The sequence below is a fragment of the Melospiza melodia genome, chromosome 10 (genome assembly GCF_035770615.1).
Source record: "Melospiza melodia melodia isolate bMelMel2 chromosome 10, bMelMel2.pri, whole genome shotgun sequence".
NCBI lineage: Eukaryota > Metazoa > Chordata > Aves > Passeriformes > Passerellidae > Melospiza > Melospiza melodia.
Window position 1 is genome coordinate 21334856 of NC_086203.1, and position 20749 is coordinate 21355604.

General features: G+C 47.0%; 1 protein-coding gene and 1 long non-coding RNA gene across 3 annotated transcripts in view; one reads left to right on the forward strand and one right to left on the reverse strand.

The window, feature by feature from the left end:
* LOC134422579 (uncharacterized) overlaps window positions 1-20749 on the reverse strand; it is a 21676-nt gene continuing 927 nt past the window's right edge. Inside the window, exons 2-3 of the long non-coding RNA XR_010028845.1 lie at window positions 6301-6405; window positions 1-446 (exon numbers count right to left, since the gene is read on the reverse strand). This is a non-coding gene — a long non-coding RNA (uncharacterized LOC134422579). The remainder of the gene's footprint in view (window positions 447-6300; window positions 6406-20749) is intronic.
* The window catches only part of CFAP100 (cilia and flagella associated protein 100), a 13579-nt gene continuing 11801 nt past the window's right edge, over window positions 18972-20749 (forward strand). For both annotated transcript variants that reach the window (XM_063164796.1, XM_063164795.1), the window contains exon 1: window positions 18972-19056. The gene's annotated coding sequence lies outside the window, so the exon portion shown is untranslated. The remainder of the gene's footprint in view (window positions 19057-20749) is intronic.

A 20749-nucleotide genomic window follows, 5' to 3' on the forward strand; every position in this document is an offset into this window, starting at 1 on the left:
TGCAGTAAAGTCCCACATTTACCTTAAGTGGAAATAAAGCAGTGTTTTCCCAGTTCTGCTTTTCAAGTTTCATCTGTTTTACTGGGCCCACCACCTTTTCACTTCCCTAAAAGCACCACTGGAGGCTGGGTCCTTTGCCCACTGTGCAGCTTCAGGGCTGTGCTGTTGGCTGTTTCTGAAGCTGGAGATAGGAAGGTGAGAATTTTCAGTGGTCTCAAGCAGATCCAAATGTGCTGCTGTGGGAGAGGATGCACAACATCCATCCCTTGTGGCAGCATCTGCCCCTGTGTGGCTGCATGTCATGATGGAGGAGGGATCTGATACTTTTTCACATCTGAAGAACCCTACTGGGCATCTCAGCATTCCAGTATTGCTGGGAGGTGAAATGCAATGGAAAATATCAGGACAGGGTAACTAAAGCATCTGTATTTCTCACTGAGATTTCCCTGTGAGGGAAAAAACAAAAAAAAAAAGTATTAGAAATGCAGGCAGGCAGTGCACAGCACCTGGGAAGAGAGTGCAGAGCACACAGAATGAACCCTGACCCAAGCTCACTCACACAGTGGGACAAGTTCTGGATGCACAAAACCTTTTGCATGTGTCAGATCCCCTTTGCTGTGCACACAGAATCCAGGGGGAAACCAGCACAGCCCTTGTGTGTAGGCTCAGAGACTGCCTTCAGCATCCCTGGGGGTCCAGAGCTGCTGTAGAAATTGCTGTCCTGACCAGGCTGTTGGACATCAGTACACCCGAGACAAATATCCAAACTCTTCTTTTCTGCTCAGGCAGAATTTCTAGACAGACACAAGGACATGTTAAAACCAAACAAATGGGATTTACAACAGCACAAATTCTGATGCCTCACTACAGCACAAACCTGTCACCTTACAGCAGAGAATAATGGGAAAATGCACAAAAGTCACTGCCTCCTAGAATGCCAGCCTGGGGTTGTCCTTGCTGAAACATCCCTACAGCTTCATCCATTACAGGATCTTCCCTGAGCAAACATTTTAACAGAGAAACTTCCTTTCTCAGCTAGATCATATTTTCTTAACCACGAATCTGCTGAGAGTGCCTCAAACTGCAAACCTGGTTTTGAGGTCTGCAAGCACACTTTGGGGCTTAAATCCAAAACTGGATATTACAAGCTCCAGTGGCAGGTGGCAGCCTCTGAGCTGACTCAGCCCCTTTTCCACCCCTCTGTGATCTATGCATGCACTTCTCAAGCTGTGAACTGGTTAATTCTTCTGAGCCCCACGACAGTGAAAGCCAGCTGACACACATCTAAGTTTTGCTCAAGGCTTTGGAAACACTACAAGCCTTTATTAACAGCAGGAGAAATGCACAGATCTAGACAAATATAATTACTTCTGATCCCTTTTTTCTGCCAACTTTTATGAGAACCAGCAATGGCTGGGACAAGATTTTGGGAATGAATTTTTGTGCATCTGTGACTGATGTCTCACATCAGCATCCTTCATTTGGTACTGCAGCACAACTGAGACCTCATTCCATGCTGTGAAATACATCTGAATTTTCCCAACCCATCCATTTTGTGCATCAGGAAGAGATCTCCTTCCCTTTGAAAATCTATAGTTACTTCCATCCCTTGATATTACCTGGGCATTTTCCATTCTCTCTTTTGCCACCTTTCAGGAGAGAATTTCAGTCAAACTGGTTGCCCTGCTCAGACAGCCTTTCTGGCACTGGCACAGCCCAGTCAAACACTGGTGATAACACAGAGTTAAGGTCCTTTTAAGTGGCTTTTGTCTGGTGGCTGTGTGCTAAAGATCTAGCCAGGAAAGGCAGATAAACCTCAGCATTCAAGCTTTAAAAAATTTTCCTGTAGATAAAAATTGCCCTGCTTTATAAAGTTAAAAAGGAGCCATAGGCTGAGCTATTCATGAGTTGCTTGGTGCCACATAGCACAGAGACATTAAAGGTGGGAAAGGCAGCAAAGGTTCCTCCACACTCAGCAGCTTACACCTAAGAATTGCCTGGCTTTGCTCATACTTTGCTTTTCCTCCTGCTCTAGACGCTGACTTTTCCTGCCTCGGATTTTCCCCTCTTTTTTTAGGTTGCTTGCACAGTTCTGTGTTACAAATTATTCCTCATTTTTAAGGGGACTTGAAAGCAAAGTGAACTTCATGGATGGACAAAAAGAGGGATTGTGTTGCATTGGGTGAGTGCTTTGCTGTCTTTAGAGGTCACCTGTGGTATTTCTGCCTCAGCCCTTGGTATTTCCCATTTACTGCAGCAGCAAACTATTAGTAATCTGATGAGCCAAGCAGCCACCTGGCAAAACAAGGGTTAGTCAGCCTGAATTGATTATTCACACATTTCCATCTGATTTACAAATCAAGGTTGAAAGAAGCAAAAAAAATAAAAAAAAATCAAGCAGAGTAAAAAAAAATAAATAAAAAGGAAGTCCAAATTCTGTTTGTTGGTTTTGTGTGTTGTTTGAGGGTTTTTTTAAGTAAGTTAGTCTCCTGCAGATGGATCCTTTCCATGTGCCACAAAGCCCATGGCCACATCCAGCTGAGCTCTTCTGGGCTTTGGCTTTCAGCACCAGAACAGTTACAGAGGGAACAAAAAAGCCTGTCAGACTCTCCAGTAATGTTATGATCACATTAACTTAACAGTCCTTGACACTCACAGATAAGGACTGTAAGTTCTCTCAGTACTACAGAAATATTGACACAAAGAATATGTTTATCCCTGGCTGTGTCTCTGCAGGACAAGGTGGAAACAGCAACAGCAATCTCAGGACTTAATTTCTTTGGCCTTTCCAGGGCATCTGTGCTCCAGGGATAACAATTCATTGATTTGGGGTTTTTTTTCTTTCCTCCACTGCTTTGGAAATTATGTTGTCTTTTCAAGTCAGCATCATAGGTCCAGGGGGAGATAAGTTGGAAGAAACTCATTTTAGGATTATTTATGCTATTAGGTTTTTGACTGTTAAAGACAGTGGGGGGACCTGGGGAGAGTTTCTGATTTTCTCCCAAACTTTCTGTTCATTAAGAGAGAAAATGTTTGCTGACCTTCTGGCTGCATTTCTCTAAGCCATCTTTAGCCAGGTCCAGCTCCAACCTCAGCTTTCCATGTGCAACCCCTGCACTTTAATCTGGCAAAAGCACCCACGGAGCAGAGCTGTTCCTGCTGGAATCATGGACATCGAGGGAATCAGCCCCCCTCTGCAGGGACAGGGCTGTGCTGAGTGTGTGACACACCAGGTGTCCCATCACTGCAGGGACAGGGACAGGGCTGTGCTGAGTGTGTGACACACAAGGTGTCCCATCACTGCAGGACAGGGACAGGGTGTGCTGAGTGTGTGACACACCAGGTGTCCCATCAGTGCAGGGACAGGGTGTGCTGAGTGTGTGACACACAAGGTGTCCCATCACTGCAGGGACAGGGTGTGCTGAGTGTGTGACACACAAGGTGTCCCATCAGTACAGGGACAGGGCTGTGCTGAGTGTGTGATACACAAGTGTCCCATCAGTACAGGGACAGGGCTGTGCTGAGTGTGTGACAAACAAGTGTCCCATCAGTACAGGGACAGGGCTGTGCTGAGTGTGTGACACACAAGGTGTCCCATCAGTGCAGGGACAGGGTGTGCTGAGTGTGTGACACACAAGGTGTCCCATCACTGCAGGACAGGGTGTGCTGAGTGTGTGATACACAAGTGTCCCATCAGTGCAGGGATAGGGACAGGGCTGTGCTGAGTGTGACACACAAGTGTCCCATCACTGCCTCCCCTGCCTTGGGGGCAAGCTGAAGCACCAGAGCTGGGGCTCGGCTCTTTCCACCCAGGTCCTGGAGCTGCCCAGCAGGGAATGCCTTCAATGGAACACACAGGGCTCATGGCAAGGGGTTCCAGAGCAAGGGGCACAGCCCAGCCCAAGCTGCCCCTCGCGAAGATGACTCAGGGACAGGCAGGTCTGTAAATGTGACAAAACCCACTGACTCACCTGGACGAGATTCAGAACCCACTTCTGCTCATCCAAGTTTGGGAAAGCAAAATACACAAGAAGACGTAGAGGAAGATGTGGGATTGGATGGAGGTTGGCTCCAGTTCAGGAGTGGATCTGCGATAAACTGTGTTCCCCTGCCCTCTCCTGGAAGGAATACGCCAGGGCTGGGTGCGTTCCTGCAGGATCCTTGTGTGAGCCCTGCGGGCTCAGGGAGGGGCTGAGAGGAGATGCTGGTTCTGCAGACAGTGTTTACACAATGAACAGCTATGACCACCCTGTGTCCACCGTGCATTGCCAACACCGTGTCTGCCAGACACTGGCACACCTCTCGAGAGTTTCAATGTCTTCAAGGAAGAGCTGCCTGCCTGTCTGGCTATTTGCATTCAATTGGGAAACAGGGAGGGTGACCCAACCGAGGGAATTCAGAGCCTCTCGTTCACCTTCAGCAGCAAACACAAAGCCTACATGCAAACACAGTGACCTTGGCTCAGGTCACAGCTGGAGCACCACCAGGTCAGAAATGCAGCACCAAGGCACCAGCAGACAGAGCACCTGGGGGTACCAGGGCAGAACAGGCAGCTGGGACCCCATCACTGGGCCAGTGAAACGGTGGGAGCCCAGCACGGAGATCAACTCAATCTCCTTGGAGAGACTGAGCAGAGAAAGCATGAAAGTCCTCAAACTTAGAAAGATCCAGGTCTGGTGCCTGGTCCTGAGCCTTCAGCTGTGATGTTGCTGTTACTGTTCCAGGCACACAGCTCAGTGAATATGACCCATTTACATAGATTCACACCCAGATATATGAGGAGATTTTGCAAAGCTTCCTGCTCCTCCAGGGACACTAGAATTACATTCTTCTTTTTTCTACACATCAAACAGCCAAAGCAATACTAGTCCTGTCCTACAAAGGACTGATTAGCAAATCACTGCTGTTGAGGTAATAATGGGAGCAATGAACCACAAAAGCCAAGTGCACAAACTCTATAAATAAGTCTCTGGTTCAGTGGTTACAGCACAGGACTGGGGATCAGGAGCTCTGGAATGGCAGAACCAACCACAAGTGCACTAGATAACCTCAGAAGTGTCTCACATGCTTCAAGCTTTCTTTCTAGTTGTGTTCCACCAAGTCTTTCTAAAGCCAGCAAAGAGTTGTGCAAAGAGCTATCCTCTGGCATGTCAGGTGGGTAAATCACCTCCTTCCAGCTGGGGTGCTCTCAACCCAGCATTGTAGGCAGACTGTGAGCAAAGGTTGGTGGGGACATGATCTTTTAAACCTTGACTAACTCCATCTGCATCCCCACCTAAAATCTTGACCAGTTCCACGACTGTTTTTTCCCTTCTCCACCTGAACATAATTCCTGTTTGCTGGCTTTGCAGTACTTTCAACATCACTTTACCCTCCTCTTCACCCTCTTATCAAAGAGAGGAACTTCAATAAAGTAGTTCCAGCTGTTAAACAGAGAGTTTTGTATTTCCTGCTTCTATACAGGGTTAAAAACAATGTTTCTGTTCATCACAGAAATAAATGTTTAATGGAAGTTGAGTTATATCTCTCCTGTGACTAATGTTCTAGCTTGTTTTCCAAAGTTAATTCTTCATACGCTTTTTTCCCCCTCTTGTTCCTTTTTACATTTGTCCAGACTCCTGTGTTCCCATGGGACTAATTACCCACTCAGCAGTTACTCTGAAGTCCAATTGTAATAGCTGGCAAAACTCTGCTCCTCTATGCAAGCTTTTAAAATATTTCCTCAATTTATTTCAAATAGCACCACGCTCCGGAGCTTCTTCCCAATTTGTGTTGCCCTGGACTGAGATTTATTTTGCTCCTGTTGAGAGCTGCCTGCTTTGTTTGTCCCAGGGCAGATATTCTCAGCAGAATAATTAATAATAAAAAACAGACAAAAAACCCCAAACAACTGGATCACTCATATCAAAAAATATCCATTGTGATGCAATCTTCTATTTTCTCATCTAGTGGGTCCTTAGTAGCAATGCAAGCAATGAAAAACCACTGATTCAGACCTGGTTATTCTTTCTTAAAATACAGATGTGATCATAGTGTTTTCATTCTCATCCACATTATACTGTCTGAAAGTTTGGAGGAAGATTAATTACATATCCTGCAATCTAAAGATGCCCATTGTCTTATTCTGTAGGTGTTTGTGAGCAAAATATTTACCCCTGGTGGTGTTACAAGCAATAATGGAGGGCTAAATTCAGATTACTGGCACCTATTTTTTTCTGCACAAACACTGCTTGAGAGGAAAATATGTCCCTTCCCAATTCTGCAGCTATTTAAATGTCTATATGGCCAGGAGTGACTCACCTCATCTCCTTGCTCTGTGGTTTCACCTCCTGTTCCTTAAGGATAATAATCTTGGCAAAGTACAATACAGAACAAACTCATGTTCATAAAATGGATTTCAAGTGCCTGGTGAGGAAAATATAGAAAAAAGATTATGAGAAAGTCCTTTTTTTCAGGATTGTGCTAGAGGCAGAGGGAACATGGCAGCTTTTATGAGAATAGCCTGTAATCACTGAATTGGAGAGAACATCACATCTTATTGAGTGGTTTAATTCTTCCACAACCTCTACTTAATGACATGCTAGTTCTTCTTTTCCCTAGGGAAAAGAGATATCTAAACCACTGCAAATCACCCAGTTTTTGTCCATGTGGAATCTGTCTGCTGCAGAGGCTGGCACAGCAAGTGCCCTCAGCTCTAGAGCAAATTTACCCCAAGGATCAAGCCACATGTAGATGGTTTTGCACAAATTTCCACGTGGCAGTGACCACCCTGTGAATTACTGCAGGCAGTCAGGTTTCCCTGGATACCATTGGGGCTCCTGGCCATCAGCAAGCAGCATCTCTCTTACTACAGCGAGGCATTGATCCTGCAAACCTGTCAGAGTCAGCAGAAGTTCACTATGGTAGCTCTCTTTGGAATTCCTGTCTAAATATCACAGCCCCTAAGGTAAATACTGGCTGATTTCTGCCCTGCAAAGTGTGCAGCATTGCCACACCAGCCCTTCTCCTCTCTGCCTTGCTAACACAGCCACTCAAGGAAAATGCTTTTGCTTTTACACCTAGGAATCATCTAGTTATCTCTATCAGAGAAGACAGAAAGGGTGCTGTTTTTGGAATGTCAAGTTCTTCACTTTTACCATGCAAAGTCTCTTATAATCACAATAATTTGCTGATGGGACCCGCATCAAACCAACACAGCAGTGCCAGTTCTAACCAGGGGTGTTTCACTGGTGGGCTCAGCAGAGGATAATGAAATCAATTGCAAACTCTGGATCTTTTTAGGAAAAATTGATTTGGTAATTAAATATCTAATTTCAAGACTTGTCTCAGTCATATTTCCAGCTCAAAATTACAGATCTTTAAAGATAACTCACCTCTGCACTTATATGTTAAAAACCAATGTCCCCCATTTTTGTAAGTCTAGCAAATTTTAATAGCTTTCTACATCTTATAATTATGTCATTTCATGAGCCAATAAAAATGTTCTTGCTAATGTTACAGACTCTTTTCTCACTTTCCCAGGTCATGCCCTACATGAGGCCACATCCTGGGAGCAGCTACCCCCAGCAGCCCTGAGCTGACTAAAGGAGAGGATGCTGCACACAGCCACAGGCACTCTGCAACTCCTCCTGCTGCATTGGAAACTTGGAAAATCTCAGGATTTCCAAAACCCCAAGTTGGGAGCTGTTCTTAATCTGTCATCAGCATTTTAAGAAGATTCTAAGAACTGTCTGGGCATTTATATAGAATTGAAAATGTCAAACACTCTCCTTCTTCAAACACCCCTGACCTTTGTGCAGAGCTGTCAAAGGGGACCATGGCTGGGGCCAGCACAGAGCTGATGGGATCAGGAGCAGCATTTCCTGGAGCTCAGGCTGGATGCAGCCTGTTCCAGGCTGGTCTGGCAGATGTGGGATGTCAGCAGTGCCTCAGCAGCAGGCAGGGCTGGCACTGGGGCCAGGAGGTCACTGTGAATCACATCCTGTCACAGCCCCTGCCGCAGCCCCCAGGGAGGGCAGAGCCTGGGGAAATCCTGCCCCAGGGATGTGCCAGTCCCCTCCTTCCCTGCAGCACTGGGAAACCTTCCCTGTGACAAGGGGTCAGGTGCAGCACTCTGTGTCACCCCGTGTCACCACGGCTTTTTTGGTACCAGCTGAGGCTGCTGCTGCCTTCAGCAGCCCTCCACACAGGCATCCAAAATAGCTGCACACAGATAACTCCTGTCCTCCTCATCAGTGCCACAGAGACGGGTGCCAAGTCACATTCAGGGATTTACTGATCCCCTCTGCTGTGCTGGCTGCTGCAGCTCTGTGACAAGTGGCGTTTGTTTGTGCCAGCCTGTGTCCCAAGCACAGCAAGGGCTGTGAGTTTGCTGGGCTTTCATCTGCTCACAGGATGCTCCTTTTAAAATCAAGTCCTGTTTGCTTTCAGTCAGAGGTTCCTAGAGCAGGAATTTGCAAGGAAGATCTGGGTGTGTGAGCAGGTCCCCAAGGGGCAGGGGCCACCTGTGCTGGCACTTGGTGACAGCTGAATGCCACTGCAGAGGCCAGGCCCTGCCAGCCCTGGGAAGAGGGACAGGATTGCAGCCTTTGACGTCATTCCAGAGGGATCCAGCTCAGACATCTGTCCCAGGAGGAGATTGCACATGGCCCCTGAGCACAAGCACGTTGTGCAATGCCAGCACAGGCTTTGCTGAGGGATCAGGCACACCCTGCCTCCAGCAGCTCAGCACCACCTGCATCAGCCTCAAGTGGGGAGCAATGGCAGGAGTTTGGCAAAGAAATTGGTGCAAGCCTGCTCAAAAAGCTGTTTAATAATTTGCCTCGTATTTAAGAGGGGATGTCACCATGGAACAGCAAAATGATGAACAAAAGATCTGTTTGTCTCACAGGCAGGGCTGTTTGCATGGGGCAGAGGAGAGGGTTTCAATAATCCTTGTTTTTTTTTTTCTTTTGGGGGCACTGCCTAATACAAATGGGTTTGGTAAAGAGAAATAAAGGCCACAAATATCCCACTGGTTGGCAGGAGTGTGTGGAGATGTTTAGGCCTTGTCCAGGAAAGAGAATCAAAAGAAATCGATGGGAAGCCAGAAGATAGTGATGGTTTTGGAGTTGGTGGGAGGAAAAAAAATCAGAGCACACAGAAGAGCTCCAAAGGAACACAGAAAGCCCCAGGACACTCACAGGATGCCTGGGGCAAATGGTTCAGTGCTGGGCCCAGGTATGGGATGTCACCTCCAAGGAGGAAACTAAGACCCAACATTTCTGTCCAGGCAACAGAAGAACCACTGGGCTCAAAGCTGGGCCAAAGAATGGAGAGAGTTGGAGGCTTTTCAGAGAAGGAATGAGAGCTCTGCTTTTGCCATAAGAGGCTGAGCAGAGCTGCTGGGACAGCACTGGAGCAGGCACAGGCACCCTGGGTGAGCTCAGCTGTGCCATGGCTTTGCTGCACACCAGCAACGGGAAGGGGGCCCAGTCATCAGAGCCCAGTGGGTGAGAAGAATCCTCATAAAAACACAAGCCAGCAGAAAAATGTCAGTCACCCAAACAAGAGGTGCAAAAGGAATAAAAATGCTGAAAAAAAATCACCTTGAGCAGAGGCTCCTGGGCCACACTGGAAGGCAGCCCTGCATGGGACAGGGCCAGCCCGAGGACTTGGCATTTCTCAACCCTCTTCTGAAGCCCATTGAGACTCAGGCAGGAGACAAGAAATTTTGTCAGCTCAATAACTGCTGCCTCCTCCTCCCTCACACCAAATTTCCAGAGGAAAGTGTGCCAGGAGCCTTCTTTGGCTGCCTCCAAGCCTGCAGACCTGCTGAGGAGCCACGTGGGCTGCTTCAAGGGGCTGTGTTGAGCAGCCATACCTTAATGGATTTGCCACCTGAAAAGAGATCAAGCTGTGACCCAGGATGAGCAGAGGATGAAATCCCAGGTCTAGCACAGTGTGTGGAGAGTGGAAGGTAAATCAGCTGCTGGAGGCTTTACTGGGCTTGTCCTAAAGCAATGCTGTGTATTCAAACACAGAAACTCAGATAAACTTAAAAGACCTTCAATTAGGAACTTCTACTGTAACAAAACATAGATGAATTGTACTGATAGAACTCCTTGATTCCCCATTTATTGTCAAAAGCAGAAAATCTTGACAATATCTAACAAGATGCTAGAAGAAGTATCAATAAAGTAAAAAATTAATCCCTTGAGCATGGCTTAGCCATGCTCAGAAAGCACTGAAAAGTTAGGATAACAGAAGGAGGATAACAGAAGTCTAAGCACTCTTTTTTTACAAGACCCTTTCCCACAGCTGAATGAGCCACCCCTGAATGAGCTCCATTAGATTTTATCACGGAAGTTTAAAAGTGGGAACTGGCAAAGGGGCCTGGATCTGCAGGACAGGAATCAGATGCTTTCCCTCCAGGGGACAGCCTAGGGAAATTTGGATCAGTGAATGTAACACACACGTGGCAGACCACTGGAGAGGGTCAGCCTGCTTTCCATACCTGGATGGTGCTGTGCTGCTGCATCAGAAAGGTTCACAGTCAGACAGAGGCTGCCAACCTCAGCAGGAACCAAAGCTATTCCAAACCCAGGCAATTTACCTTGGCCATGCTGCTGCTGACAGGGGCAAAGCCAGGAGCAGGCAGGGAGCAGAGTCCCTGCTGAGTCAGCCAGGGCCCAGGGCCCCAGGGCTGCTGCTCTGGTGCTGAGCTGAACATATCTGCCAGGCTTGCTCAACCTGGGGAGATGGGGTGAGGAGGGAAATGATTGCAGTGGGCACTAAATGCACCAGAACCTTGCAGCAGCAGCAGTGGCTCTTGTCTGTGCCTGACTCAGCCTTCCAGGATTGCAAAATCCCTGCCCATATCAAATGCAGGTGGTAGGATTTCTAATTTAGAAGCTGCTTTGGAACAAGAACAGAGAAGGCATTCAAGGCTGATGGCTTAACCTGGCACAAGTGTGCATTCAGCCAGGTGAGATCGTTGCCATGCCCCAAAGAAATTCCCATTGCAGGCTCTGAGAGCCATTGCCCCATTTTCCACGGGGGAAATCTGGCCTCAGGACACACCTGACAAGGCTGGGGCAAGAAGGCAGAGTGAGTAGCCGCAAAGAACAACCCGAGGAACAGTCCCAAGGCAGCAATGCTGATGCTCTCTCCAGGCAGCTGAGCTGCAAACAGGGCTCAGGGGAAAGGCTGCTCCGGGGCAGGGCCTCCCTGCAGGGCTGGGATGGGCTGTGCAGGAGGCATGCAACTTTGTCTCCTGCTGGAAGAAAAAGGGCTGGGAGAGTCTAAACCTGAACCTGCCCAAGAGGGAAAACAGAGCACAGCAGAGACTTGGCAGGCAGTGACACTGGGCTGGGGGCTGAGGGGGAGATGCTGACAGAACATGGGAGGCAAACAATGGGAAACAAGTTCCCATTTCACCTCCTCACCTCTAAATGTCTAGAAATCCGCCATCAGTCGGGGTGTGAGCCACTCACCTGTGGCTGTCAGTGATCAACAAGGCACATCCAGAAGGCAGACAGGCACTGAGAGCTCAGCAGGAGAACTGAGTCAGAAGGAGCTGCTTGCCTGTTCTACTGGCCCCAGGAGATGCCTGCCTGCTGCTGAACTAGGGGCAAAGGATATTTTTCTATTGACCTAAGAGACCCATGGGACACAGGTGTCATTTGGTAGTGACAGCATTCCCACCTAGGAAGAGAAAGCAGCCAAAAACCAGCAAAATGACATTAAGACCAATATTGGAAGCATTGCTGAGAGAGACAGCTCAGAGGCAGGAGAGTGGTTTTGGGGCAGAGTTCTGGCTGTCCAAAAATGGAACAGGGACTGTGAGTATTTCAGTGATGAACTCAGCATCACAGGGAAAAGGGAAAAGACCTTTACCCTGCCTTGGGACAGGGAGTCATCTCTCAGAAATACCCACCTCCTTCCCCAGCAGCAGCTCTCAGGAGCTCATTCCTCCTACGAGCAGTGATGTGGTAAGTGATCTGCAGGTTGTTTTCAGGTGAGAGGCCTTTGCGTTAACAGCAAATACAGGCCTGCTGTGTTAAATGAACTTTATTCCATTTGCAAAACATTGTGAGCTGCTCACACAGCCTCTGAGCTGGCTGCTGGCTGCATCTGCCGGGTCAAACTGTGTTGGAAGGATCTGACTCATTTCTTTCATCAGACCTACAAGAATATGATTCAGGAATAATCTGTACTATCTCAATCAGCCCTGTAATCCTCCATAGTTCTGCCTCAATTCATCACTCCCTGGCAGTGTCTTTGAGAGCTGAATTTGAGGCTCATTCAGTGCCAGTAAGGTGTGAGAAATTGTTGTATTGCACTAAATAGTTATTTAGTTGCTTGCACTGGGTGTTTGGATTCTTACAGGAGATGACAATAGTTATCACCCAAGAAGGTCAGCAAAAGAAAAGGGGTTAAGGGATACTCTCCTCATCATCCACTGGAAGCCAGAGCAGATTGTGTTTAGATGGGAACACTGGTGCTCAGGACAGCACACAGGACGCATCTCAACAAGGATTGCCAGGCCTGTGATGGACTCAGTGAGCCCAGGGAGCAGATAGGATCCAGCCCTGAGGCAGAGGGAGGAAACAGGGCTTGGGAATGAAGGGAGGAACAGGAGCTTGGGGGTGGAGTGTGAGCAAAGTTGTAGAAAAGTCCAGGGCATGTCATAGAGCTGAGGGAGCCTCTGCCTGTCACAGGGAGGGATTGGAACAGTGGAAGAGCCTCAGTGTTCAAACAATGCCTGATCTCTTAGGAATTGGAGATTAGGACAAGACTAAGGAACTGCCAATCTGGAACAGACCAGTGGTGCCTGCATTCAAGCACCCAGTCTCCAACAGAGTCCAAATTTGGCTGCTTTAGAGGAAAATCTTCGATAGCATCCCAGTTCCAGGAAGAGTGTGATACACCGAGTGCTCTCTCCCCTGGGATGGCCACAGAGCTGCAGCAGGGCAGAAAGGCTATTTATAAGTGTATCAGATGTCAGCTGAGCTCTCTGCACTTTCTTTTCTTGATCATACATCAAGTCTAATGAGAAGGAATACAGGCTGAGGGGAACAAATGAGCCCAGGTTAACGAAGAGGTGTGCATCTCATACAATGCACACAGGGAAGAGGAGCAGCTGGCTCTGTGCCCAGCACTGCTACAAAGCCTCTGAAAGCTGAGCAAGATCACTTTACTGACAGCACAGTGAAAGAGAAGGGTTGAGAGTGCTGTTTGTGATGACGGTTCTGCATTATTAGACAGAGAATTGTTTTCAGCTGAAAAAAACCTGGATCCAAACCTGTTCATAGAACTTTCATTATGCTCTCTTCTAAGGACATGCTGTGCCTAAAAAAAATAAATAAACAACCTGAAGGGTTAACTTTTTCTCTCCAGACTTGGTATGAGAGAGCTAGAATACAGATTTAAGCACAGAGAAAAGTTGATAGCTGTTCCAATTAACGTTCCAGCTAGCATCTGCTCGTTTTAATTAGTTGAAGTTTGGTGTTGTCTGGAGACAGGACTGCTGAGTGGAGCTGCACTGGATTATTTTCTGCTTACACAGCTATTCTGGTCCCTCTTGGTCCTTGGAACTTCTCTATTTCATAGAGTCCATTATGTGTGTGCTGATACTTGGGCTGTGCCCTCAGACTGTTTGGATGTTTCACTGCAACGGGTTCCAAACCTGTGCTCCCCACTGGAGGGGAAAATGACAGAGGAAGGTGCTTTATACAGGGCCTCTCCCCTTCCCAGACACGTGTTTGGACATTACTTCACTTCTTGAAAAGTCAATTTCCATCTGCAAAAAGGCACTGCCACGGAGCAGATGCAGGTGGATGGAGAAGGCTTCCCCAGGACCTGCCAACCTTCCTGTTTTGCTGGAAGCTCGCTGATCCTTCACCTCACTCTTTGTAACGTGACCTCTGAGGATCTGAGCGTTTCAATTACACACAGATGAATAATTTACAAGTCATGGCTGTTGCAATAAACAAGTCCTTCTGCTCTGCCCAAACATTCGACATCTTGTCTTAAATTTCCCTCGATTTGCAAAAACCCCCAGGACTTAAGCAACATTCAAAAAACTTTGGAGGAGCAACTGATGAGGGAAGAGCTGGGTGGCATTTCACAGCAGCAAACAGCACTGGCAGCAAGCATTCCTCTTATCTCCCAGCAGGGCAGTGACCTGCTGTACAAACTCCAGGTAGGAAAGCCACTGGCAGAGCAACCCCAGATGTAATATTTACCTAAGAAGAGACATTTCAATGGAAAACAACCCGCAGGATCTGCTGACATCTCAGTGGGGAGGAGAACAGCGGTCATTCACACCGGTGCAGGCAAAAAGAAGAGGAACAGGATCTGGAATTTCAAAGCATTTCTGAGTAATGAAGCTGTTGTTGCGTGAGGAGAGTGTTTGTGCTGCCCATGATTCCAGCTAAACAGACATCAAACGTGGATTTGGTGCTTGTCCCACAGGAGATCCCCTGCCCAGCATCAGCACAGTCTGTGTTTCTGTGTGCCCAGTATTCCATACTCAAAATACAGATGCAAATAGGCAGATCCTGCAAGAAAACAAGGTTGGCACTAAACATTCCTGAGCCACTGCAGTGGTACCCAGGGATGCCTCATTCTCTGGCAAGGAGAATGGATCCCATGAGCTACCCTAGCAATATGAGCCACAGTTTCCAGTTACAGATAATAGTTCCTGCACAAGCTTCTCTGGAGGAGAAGAAGATAGGATTGAAACTGCTCAGGAGCAAAGTGCACAACAGGGTTGTTTTTATCTTTAATCCATTCCACATGAGCAGAAAGAGCTTGGAGCTGTGAAGCATGTGCTTCCTTTTGCAGCTCAACCCATACTTTTGGTTTATTAATCCTTTTTGCTGTGCTCCATAAGCTCCTGTTGAAGAAAATTTGTGTGTAGGAGTTGCAGGATCAGCCCTTTTTACCAGCTGCAGTTTCCCTATCTCCCAAAGTGACCAAAGCACAGGCTGAAAGGGGCAATTCCATCTTTCCCCAGCCCTTGTGTCCCTCTTCCTCAAGCCATCACAGAGATCATGATAAAAAAGGATCTTTCCTCAGGCAGGGTATTTTTCAGCTGGATCTGTTCCCATGCAGTGACAGCAGCTGAAGTTTTGCCACAAAGCAAGAGCCAGGAAAAAGGCTGGAACTGTGCCTCAAGAGCTTAATGCAAAATCATGAAGTTTCAGTCTCAGGTTCCTGGGTCATTTGTCCGTGCAAATAATGTGGATTTATAGTCCAGTTTAAGAAAGTCTCCTTGGCTGCTGCTCTGTGCCTCTCTTTTGCACAGTGGGCCAAATGCAATCTCTAGTTCCCAAAAGAACTGAGCTCAGAGGGAAGTCTGGAACTAGTTACAGTTTTCAACTGGGGACCAGGTCTACGTGGTTATTCAGAACTGGCCTGGAAATTGCAACCATATTGTTTATTTATATCCTTACCAGAGCAAACCAGGGGGGTCACACCACTGAACCCAGGCTCAGCCTCCATTGTCGAGAAACTTCACAAAATCTCCACTCTCAGAGATTTTCAAAAGAGCTGGGTAAAGCCTTGAGCAGGCTGCTATGACTTGGAAGTTATCTCTGCTTTGAGCAGGGGTCCCTCTCCAACAGCCTCACCCTGGGATTCTCTCATTTTCCCCTGCATCTGCACAAGGCTCTGCCACAGCACCCCCAAGCAGTCCCACACTGCCTGAGCCACACGCCAGGGAGCAAAACCAAACCAAAAAAGTCAGGGAGCAAAAACCAACCAATTCTCCACGGCCTTGGCTGTGTTAGCTGGGAGCCAGAGCAAAGCACACACCTTATCTGTGTGCAGATGTCTCAGCACACACCAGAATTAGCTTTGCATTGCAAAAGAAAGTGTCCCAGCCCTGGCCAGGATCCCAGGCTGCAGGCTGCAGAACATTTTCTCTTCAGCAGGAAGGAGCCTGCATCCTCAGCAAGAACAAGTGTGAAATACAAATCACTGAGCACCTGCTGCTCGTTGTCCAAGTCATCACACAGCACCCGAGTAGTGCAGTGAAAGGAAGAATGACAGGGACTTAATTTCCATATGGCCCTTCAGAAACTTCAGCAATTTTGATCCATTAGGCTGAAACCTGAGCCCTTGAAAGAATTGTGCACATTCACTCTGGATGAGACATGCCATGAACACCCTGGGGGCTGGGGATCAGGAGACAGGGTGGTTCTGCTCTATCAGCTTGTTTGCAAAGATGGGAGCTGAACTCACAGATCTTCTTTCAGAGCCTTCCTCGGGGCCACTTCTCCTTCAGCCCAGAGGATAGAAGAAGGTTTCTTGGTGATGAGACCTGGAGACCTCATCTATAATGTGAAAGGGGCTCGGAGGAGCCGGAGTGGGAAACGTGGAAGGAGCCAAAGCCCAGCCCGGCGACACAAGGCTGCTGCCATCTCGTGGCTGCTCTGGCCAAGGAAGGGTGACCGGGACATCTTTCCCGCTGGAAGGTTTTCCTTTGAGATAAGAAAGATCCTTCCTGCAAGTAAGCTCCAGCTGGGAGGAGCAGGGGCAAGCAGCAGTGCCAGCATCCTTGGGTACACAGGGAGTTTCCCATAGTGATAAGACTGCAGAGGAAAATTTCTTTATGCAGGTACTGATTCCACTTTCACCTCTCAACCATCCATTTCTCAATCATCTATTTCAAAATGTTTTGCCAACACTAATTAACCCCTCTGTGGAGGGGATCAGCATCCCTGTGTACCAACAGGGCGATGAGTGGAGAAGACAAGCAGCGCCTTCATGAGAAAATGATGGGTGCAAAGAAATCACAAGATCCTGAAATCCCAATCCTGCGTCCTAACAAAATCGCAAATCCCAAAAACTCAGACATTCTGCTGGAAAGACAAGCACTGCCACACCACGCCAGCTGCCTGGCTTTCTCAGCTGGGCACCAAACATTTCCCAGCCCCAAAAGCTGGGTGCCCTGAAGCACCCTTGGCCCTAAGGAGCTGCATGGTCAGCTGCACAGCCTGCTCCTCGCAGGCAGATTTTCCCATGATGTTGCACATGCTATTTATTCCATTCATTAACCAACTTAATGGTGGCTAAGAATAGACCCCAGATGTCCTTCTGGCCTTAAAAACTTCTGTGCCCTCAAGGAAATGCAAAGCCTAAGTAGCTCATGGCATGTGAACCAATAATGAAGCAAGATTTGAAGAGCTTGCACATTTCCAAGAATTCACAAAATACATCTCTGCTTTTAAATAATCTCTGTTCTGCTTTTGGGAAATAACTGGTTTAGCAAGGATAGCTCAGAACAGAGCAATGGATGTACAAATGTTTAATTCATTGATACAGAGATTGTGCCAGATAGAGCCAGAACTGTTCAAATGCCTTCAGTTTCTGTTATCTATTTTCTATTTCTGTGATGTTTCCACTGCAACAAGTTCACAATTCTGTAATAAACTGGTGTTTCTGAACAAAGACCATTTCATATCAAGGCTTTAGAAAATATGCATCTTTAGTACAATTTACTCCTGAATTTTTACCTTTTTCAATTTTTTTTTTTTTGTAATAGAAATGATTCTATAATGTCATTTTTTATACATACTCCTCAATGCATTTGGAAAATATCCCAAAATATACTAAAGATAGCACTATGGTTTTCTGCATCACTGCTAGAAATCAAAGCATTCATGTGCAGAAAAAATTTCTTTCTGTACAAGCATTTTTCTTCTGTTGCCTGAATCCAGTCTCTTGATAATCAGCAATTACAGAAAAGAATTCTAACAATCAAATGGGAGTTTGCACTTACAGAAATTCAGGCTATTTATTGCATGAGTTATTCAGACAGAGAAAGCTGCTTGGAAATCTATCAGTAAATGAAAGAAACTGCTATTTCTGAAAACTGAAATTGTATTAATAGAGATTATAAAGGGTCTAAAGTGGAAAACGATCCATTTGGAACCAATTTGGTCTTCTCAGAAACAGGAAAGGTTAAATAAGGGGATTTAAGGATCTTTTTTCCTCTATGAAAACATAGAGGAAAAAAATCCTTAAAAATAGAGGAAAATATCCTTAAAATTGCTTTTTACCAACTAATATTTTGTCAAACCCTCTACAGAATTATATTATATATAGATATATTTGTTATATAATATATAATATATAATATATAATATATATATTATATATTATATAATATATATTATAAGTTATATTATAAGTTATATTATAAGTTATATTATATTATATTATATTATATTATATTATATTATATTATATTATATTATATTATATTATATTATATTATATTATATTATATTATATTATATTATATTATATTATATATTATTTCAGAAGGTGACACTGGGGGCTCCATAGCACTTTTTACTTGGGCAGCTTTCAGTAAATGGCATTTTGTTCACCCATCCCACACTCTCCAAACTGTGGCTGTTCACACTTTGCAAAAACACAGACCACGGCAGAGATTAGGGCATGAGAAATTACGCCCTTTCCACAAACAGGAGCCCCAGCTCCCATTTCCTCAGCCCTCTGTTCTGCTTGGGTTAAACACCCAATTCCCGGGCCTGAAATAAGGGGGAATGAAATAACGAACAGAGAACCCAGCCAGGCGGGGAGAGCTCTCACAGCAGAGCAGTTTTCTCCCTTTTGGAGGGAGATTCAGAACCGCACGGGGTTTTCTCCCTTTTAGGGGGAGATTCAGAACCCTCCACGGACCGAGCCCAGCCGAGCCGAGCCGAGCCGAGCCCAGCCCAGCCCAGCCGAGCCCAGCCGAGCCGAGCCGAGCCGAGCCGAGCCGAGCCGAGCCCAGCCGAGCCGAGCCGAGCCGAGCCGAGCCCAGCCCAGCCCAGCCCAGCCCAGCCCAGCCCAGCCGAGCCGAGCCGAGCCGAGCCGAGCCGAGCCGAGCCCAGCCCAGCCCAGCCGAGCCGAGCCGAGCGCGCTGCCGTGGCCGCGCACCGAGCGGCGGGAGCGCGCGTTTCCATGGCAGCGCAAACAGCGGCGGCTGCGCTGCCCCGGCCCCGCTCCGAGCGCCACAAACCGGCCCGAGCAGGGGACAGCGCTGGGGGACACCGCTGGGTGAGAGGGACAGCCCCGGGGGAGAGGGACAGTCCTGGGTGAGAGGGACAGCCCCGGGGGAGAGAGACATCGCTGGGTGACAGGGACACCCCTGGGTGACACCGTTGGGTGAGAGGGACACGGCTGGGTGAGAGGGACAGCCCTGGGTGAGAGGGACACAGCTGGGTGTGAGAGATACACCTGGGTGACACTTCTGGGTGACAGGGACACGGCTGGGTGACACCGGTGGGTGAGAGGGACACAGCTGGGTGTGAGAGATACCCCTGGGTGACACTTCTGGGTGACAGGGACACCGCTGGGTGAGAGGGACACCCCTGAGTGACAGAAACAGTGCTAGGTGAGAGAGACATCGCTGGGTGACACCGCTGGGTGACACCGCTGGGTGACACCGCTGGGTGAGACAACACAGAGCCGCGGGCAAGGAGGGTGCGCAGAGAATCTGCAAGGGGCAGATGTGTGACACCCTCTGCTCTGGGAACATGAATGGGTTTATTGCACTAGTTCTTAGATCTGTCTGCATAGTTACTTTGGCTTTTTGTTTTGTTTTGTGGGAGTTTGGTTTTGTTCGTTTGTTTTTTGGGGGTTTTTGGGGTGTTTTTTGTTGTTGTTTTTGTTTTTGGTTTGTTGGTTTTTTTGCTTGGCAGCCTGATGCTAGGAAAAAGCACTGAATAAAGGTTTCAGTGAATTAAAACCCTCAATGCCTTATCTATTGATTCACATGCTACTGGTACGCAGCTACTGGAATATAATGTCAGAGGCAGTGAGATATATGCCAAATTATTCTAGCAATGAAGCTTTTTTAATATGCATTATTGAGCTTAATAATTATGAATTAGCAGAGCTAGAGTTTCTGTAGCTTCTGGCATTGTTTCCAAAATGCTGCGCAAACAACCTATAAAAAAACCCAGCAACCTCAAACAAAAAATATCTTAATAAAATGAATATTTATAAGTTAATCATAGGTACAGTTTCCTATACTTAGCTAAAATTCTATCATAAAGCACGTTTTATCTCTGAGGGTTGCACTGACAATTATTTTCCATATGCCACTGTCTAGTCCTGCTTTTCAGACTCATTACCTGTAGGAGGAATTTAAATCAACCACAGGAAAAAGAAAATTCTTGTGATAAAAGCTTTGGATTACAGAAATCAAGGTGTGCACTGAGGGCTGAAGCTCCAGGTGTTTGCTGCTCTCTGAGGTTCACAAACTGTATTTGGGCATTTGACTGCCTGCCCACCCCTGCCCTGATGGGGCTTTCTCCAAAACTCACATCAGCAGCAAGGCTGATGCTGTTCCAGGACGTAGATGAGAGACCCTAGAGAAAAATATCCCCTTACATTAAGCAAAGGTCAGAGAGGTTTGGACTCCAAGTAACAGTCAAGGAGGTTCTTGGTAAATGTACTTCAAGAACTGAAAAGGAGAGAGAAAATATTTGGGATATATTCAAAAGCCTAAATTCTACCTCAGCCTCTGTGTCTCATCAGCAGTGAAAGTTTGACACCTCCAAAGAATAAAGTACTAATTGGGCAGCTGCAGAAAACACACAAAGCACCAAGGACAGACATGGAAATTAGGCCAGATGAGTTTAGCTCAAAATACATAAAAACTGGAGGCTCTTCAGAGCAAAAACTGAAGCTCTAAAATAGCCCTAAAACTAGTGCAAGCAGAAGAGGATATTTTCTACAGCATCTC